The sequence below is a fragment of the Salvelinus namaycush genome, chromosome 20, assembly GCF_016432855.1.
Source record: "Salvelinus namaycush isolate Seneca chromosome 20, SaNama_1.0, whole genome shotgun sequence".
NCBI lineage: Eukaryota > Metazoa > Chordata > Actinopteri > Salmoniformes > Salmonidae > Salvelinus > Salvelinus namaycush.
The window spans coordinates 31,025,086-31,031,141 of NC_052326.1; the positions used below are offsets into that span (position 1 = coordinate 31,025,086).

At 42.8% G+C, this 6,056-nt stretch overlaps 1 pseudogene; it reads left to right on the forward strand.

The window, feature by feature from the left end:
- The first annotated feature begins 3,133 nt into the window (after positions 1-3,133).
- LOC120064757 lies at positions 3,134-5,109 on the forward strand (annotated as a pseudogene).
- Positions 5,110-6,056: the final 947 nt, after the last annotated feature.

Sequence of the window (6,056 nt, forward strand, 5' to 3'; positions counted from 1 at the left end):
AATGTGTGGGATGGAAATAGGATTCCCCAAAATGGAACAAAATACGCCAAAAAAAAGAACTACCAAACTACCAAAAAATAAATAAATAAAAACTTTTCTTTAAAAAAATAAAACAGATCTGATCCCTACACAGGTTCAAGAGGAACCTGGGAGGGCGGGTCTTCAGGCGCCAGTACCCCAGATATAAAGTCCCAAAAACTTTTCTGTCACAGCCACAATAATGTCCAGTTTCTTAGACTTCTTTGAGACTTGTGCTGTACAGTTTATAACTGTGGCAATGAACGCAACAAAATCCACCTTTTTAACACACAGGGTATATTTTGACTGACAGCAAACATTTACAACAGGCTGTGGTGCATCCACTACCATATCTTCACTAGCATCACTTGTTTCCTCAATTCTTTTTTAATCGCCTTCGCATAGGAGATTCAATTGACCGCTCTGACTTTAGCCACCTCAATCTCCTTCACCCTTGCAGGGGCACTCCAGGTACTCGGGATCATGATCCCCACCACAATTGCAACACCTTTGTCCTACCTACACACCTTTCTTCATTATACTCTGTCCATCTGCACACACTTGAAACATGGTCAAATCCTTTACAATTCTTACACTGCAGTGGTTTGGGGACGAAAGCTCTTACACTGTATCTTATAACCAAGCTTCACATGCGTAGGTATTTGCTCTTTATCAAAAAAACAACAGGACCGACATACTTTCTTCTTTTTCTCCATTCACCCAGTGGGTCAGACGCCGGGCACCAACCACGAATTAGAAAAATGTATGAAATGTTTACGAATTCTAGCTAGGTGGCTAAGTGGCTAACATTAGCTAGGCTAGGGGTTAGGGCCCAGTGGTGGAAAAAGTACCCAACCGTCATACTTGAGTAAAAGTAAAGATACCTTAATAGAAAATGACTCAAGTAAAAGTTAAAGTCACCCAGTAAAAATCTACTTGAGTAAAAGTCTAAAAGTATTTGGTTTAAAATATACTTAAGTATCAAAAGTAAAAGTATAAATCATTTCAAATTCCTTACATTAACCAAACCAGATGGCACCATTTTCTTGTTTTATTAATTTACGGAAAGCCAGGGGCACACTCCAATACTCAGACATAATTTACAAACAAAGCATTTGTGTATAGTGAGTCTGCCAGAGGCAGTAGGGATGACCAGGGATGTTCGGTTGATAAGTGCGTGAATTTGACTATTTTCCTGTCCTGCTAAGCATTCAAAATGTAACAGGTACTTTTGGGTGTCAAGGAAAATGTATGGAGTAAAAAGTACAATATTTACTTCAGGAATGTGAAGTAAAAGTAAAAGTAGTCAAAAATATAAATAGTAAAGTACAGCTACCCAAAAAAACTACTTAATATTTTTACTTAAGTACTTTACACCACTGGGTTAGGGGTTAGGATTAAGGTTAAGTTTAGGAGTTAGGTTAAAGACTTAAGGTTAGGGTTAGGTTAAGGGGAAGGGTTAGCTAAAAGGGTTAAAGTTAGGGGAAGGGTTAGCTAAAAGGGTTAAAGTTAGGGGAAGGGTTAGCTAAAAGGGTTAAAGTTAGGGGAAGGGTTAGCTAAAAGGGTTAAGGTTAAGGTTAGGGTAAGGTTTAGCTAACATGATAAGTAGTTCCAAAGTAGCTAAAAAGTAGTAAGTAGTTGAAAAGTTGATAATTAGATAAAATTGTCCATGATGGGATTCAAACTCGCAACCTTTGTGTTGCTAGACGTTCACGTTGAACGCCCACCCATCCACACCGACCAACCACCATAATTTGGTTTTTGCTTTATGGAACCATCTGTCTTAAGTAACCATTCCAAACGTAACATATCATACTAATTTGAGCATCACAGATTTATATTTACTATATTACATCTAGTCTAGTCTACCAGTGTGATTCTCCCCCTCTCCTCCCAGCCAGCATAGATAGATTTAGGGAGTGAGGGACACAATGGAGAACGGGAATTGGTGAGCTTAGAGCAGGTTCCTGACGATAAATATGTTTTAAGTTATAGGCTGCTACCTATATGTCTAATATATATGAAACTAAAACGTAGGCTAGGGTAGGCTAGTCTAGAAAGCAGTTTGTGTTAAATTGAGATAGGCTAGATAATGTTATCCTAGGCTACATTTTAAATATCCTATAGAAAGCATTACATATGCAAAAATATGCCAAATCTACAAAGTTTATTGTATGACATGCACAATTCAAGAAAACAGTTTTTGGGTTTTCTAAAACCCCACTCAGAGATGTCATAGATGAGAATGAGTAGGCCTACTCATAAACTGAGTGGGAAATTGGCACAGCAAAATAGTGCATGCCATCCCTGAAAATAAATCATAGCTTACAAATTGTGAGAATACAAAAGATAATTACTATCAGGTGGGGTCGAACTTTGGAGGACCACTGTTGTAGAGAGTTCCTGTAATGTCTATGTATTCCCACTAGATGCCAACATATTCACACAATGAAACACAATTTGAAACAGAGCTTGCCTGCAATGCATCAATGTTTACAAAATCACTTGCCATCCATGAAGTAGAATTACTAGTAATTGCAATGAATACATAAAATCCAAGTAAATTGTTTGAGCATTTTTTGTTTAGTAAAAGTGTTGAATACTATAATACCTTGAAGGCATTAGCTCATTAGCTCAGTGCTTTTTACAGTATTAAGACTGTATCACAACCGGCCGTGATCGGGAGTCCCATAGGGCGGCACACAATAGGCCCAGCGTCGCCCGGGTTTGGCGGACGTAGGCCGTCATTGTAAATAAGAATTTGTTCTTAACTGACTTGCCTGGTTAAATAAAGGTTAAATAAAAAAATTGAAAATAAAAAATGAATCCCTCTCACAATAGAAATTCAAATTTGAGGCTTACAGTAACAAATAGTTGGGAAGTTAAAAAAAACACACAAAAAAACATTTAATTTCTTAATCAAAATAGACCCTGCATGGCTACAACCCTACCAATTTATTTTATCTGAATCTATAATAATTCCATCAGTACACATTGTGTTGTGAAACTGTAGAACATGCTGGTTAATTTGAGGGACGAAAGTACAACTCTGTCCTGAGTGGGAGAGATGTGGAGTCCTTGTGTAGCTGTGTGGTGTGCGTCTGCTCTCTGCCCAATGCCGGAAGTCACTTATCTGGCAGTAGAGGTAGAAAGGGAAGGAGAGAGTGCTGCTGCTAGAGTAATTGGTCTCTGTGAGCTGTCCATTGCACAATGAATAAGTCCAATAGCCTGAGGGTGCGCTTGCCACCTATGATGACAATGCCAACGGCAAGTTTCAGGAACAATGAGACCAACCCTATGGACAACTCCCTGTATCGAGACTGTCCCTTCTTCGCTGACATGCAGATGAGGATCTTTGGCTGCCTGCTGGCCTTCCTGCTGGCCTTCATGTGGCTTTACGGCTTTAGATGGATGGTCTTCAACTTCCTGATAGCCAACTTCGCGATCCAGTGGGAAGGGCTACTTGGTCCAGGGCTACTTCCAGTTATACTCCGATGGAAAGATCCACCTTGGGGTCGTCAACCTGATCAATGCTGAGTTTACATGCGCCGTGGTGCTTATCTCCTTCGGGGCGGTGCTGGGAAAGAACAGTCCGCTAGAGGACCTGCTAGAGGTCCATATCTTTGCAGAGTGGGCTATGCTGAAATACCTAAAGAACAATGACGCAGGTGGCTCCATCCTCATCTATCTGTTTGTCTGTTACTTTGGGTTGGGGGTCACGTTTGTGCTGTACCAGCCGCACCTGAACGATGGCCACGCCAAAGAGATTACTAGTTACCCTGGTTCTCTGGGTGTTCTGGCCCTCTTTCAACTTTGACCAGCACAGGCTTGTCCTGCAGACCTTCATAGGCCTCAGCTCCTTGTCGATGACAGCCTTCGCCTCATCTGCCCTATTCAACAAGAGAGGCTAGATCACCATGGCCGACATTCAGAATGTGACTCTGGCGGGTGGTGTGACTGTTGGGGCCTCCGTGGACATGATGATCTCCCCTGCAGCCGCCTATGCCCTGGGGGTCATGGGCTGCACAGCCTGCTTCACGGGATACAGGTACCTCACCCCTTTCCTGACCTGCCGCTTCTGTCACGTCTACTCCCGCTCCCCCTCTATGGCGCTCGACGTCGCCAGTTTATTCATTATTACGCACACCTGCCACCATCATTACGCGCACCTGCGCCTCATGAGACTCACCTGGACTCCATCTCCTTCTTGATTACCTCCTCTATATCCGTCACTACCTTTGGTTCTGTCCCCAGGCGTTATTGACTCTGTTTCTGTGTTTCATGTCTGTACGCAACTCGTGTTTCTTGTTTTGTTCTATGTTCCGTTTTTTATTAAACTCACTCCCTATACTTGCTTCCCAATTCTTAGCGTACAATGTCACGACTTCCACCGAAGGTGGCTCCTCTCCCTGTTCGGGCGGTGCTCGGCGGTCGTCGTCGCCGGCCTACTAGCTGCCACCGATCCATTTTTCCTTTTCATTTGTGTCTGTCTGTTGTTGTTATCACCTGTGTCTGATTAGTTAATTTCGGTGGGTTTATTAACCTCCGCTGCCTGCTAGTCTTTGTGCGGGATTATTTTGCTGTGTTAGCTCTGTTAGGGGTGCGTGTTTGCGCCACAGGGATTTTTCCCTCACAGTCGTTGTACTGTTGGTACTGTGTTAGGAGTAGAGGTTTCTCCTCCGTGTGTTTCGTGATTTTCCCCGCCTGTTGTTGGTGGGTTGGGACTTATAATAAATGACTGTGCAAACTGGAATTCCTTGCCCTCCTGCTCCTGACTCCTGCACCTACCTCTTCTTAGGAGGCACCTAACATACACGTTACAGCTTCAGGATCCAAGACCAGTCTGGCATCCATAATCTCCATGGCCTCACCGGTCTCATATCCTGCATGACGGACATTTATGCCATCCTCTTGGCCAACAAAGAAACCTATGGCCCCAGTATATACCAGATCTTCACGCACCCATGGAAGGAGACCCAAAGCTGCTGGAGCTGCAGCAGCTGATCCCCAGGGCTGAAGTCCGGCCTGGGCCCCATTGCCAATGAGCAGGCCCTCTACCAGGTGGCAGCTACACTACATGACCAAAAGTAGGTGAACACCTGCTCATCGAACATCTCATTCCTTAAATCATGGGCATTAATATGGAGTTGGTTCCCCCTTTGCTGCTATAACAGCCTCCACTCTTCCAGGTTGTCTTTTTACTAGATTTTGGAACATTGCTGTGGGGACATGCTTCCGTTCAGCCACAAGCACATTAGTGAGGTTGGGCACTAATGTTGGGCAATTAGGCCTGGTTCGCAGTCTGCATTCCAATTCATCCCAAAGGTGTTAGATGAGGTTGAGGTCAGGGCTCTGTGCAGGCCAGGCAAGTTCTTCCACACCGATCTCAACAAACCTTTTTTGTATGGACCTTGCTTTGTGAACTGAGGCATTGTCATGCTGAAACAAGAAAGGGCCTTCCCCAAACTGTTGCCACAAAGCACAGAATCGTCTAGAATGCCATTGTGTGCTGTCGCGTTAAGATTTCCCTTCACTGGAACTATGCGGCCTGAACCATAAAAAACAGCCCAGACCATTATTGGCCTACACACAATATTCCATCATGTCAAAGTGGAATTATGTTTTTAGAGATTTCAACAAATTGATTAAAAAGGAAAAGCTGAAATGGCTTGAGTGAATATTCCACTCCTTTGTTATGGCAAACCTTGTTTGCAAGTTTGATTGCACACATAACACAAAGGGGATATCATTGGGAGTACATATTAGGCATCAACAAGGTCACAAGATTTATTGATATAGTGCCTTCAGAAAGTATTCACACCCCTTGACTTTTTCCCCAAAAAACTGTCACAGCCTGCGTTTAAAGTGGATTAAATTAAGATTTTTTTTGTCATTGGCCTACACACAATACCCCATAATGTCAAAGTGGCATTACTTTTTTAAACATTTTTATAAATTAATAAAATGTTTTAAGGTGAAATGTTTTAAGACAATACGTTTTCAACCCCTTTGTTATGGAAAGCCTAAATAAGTTCAGG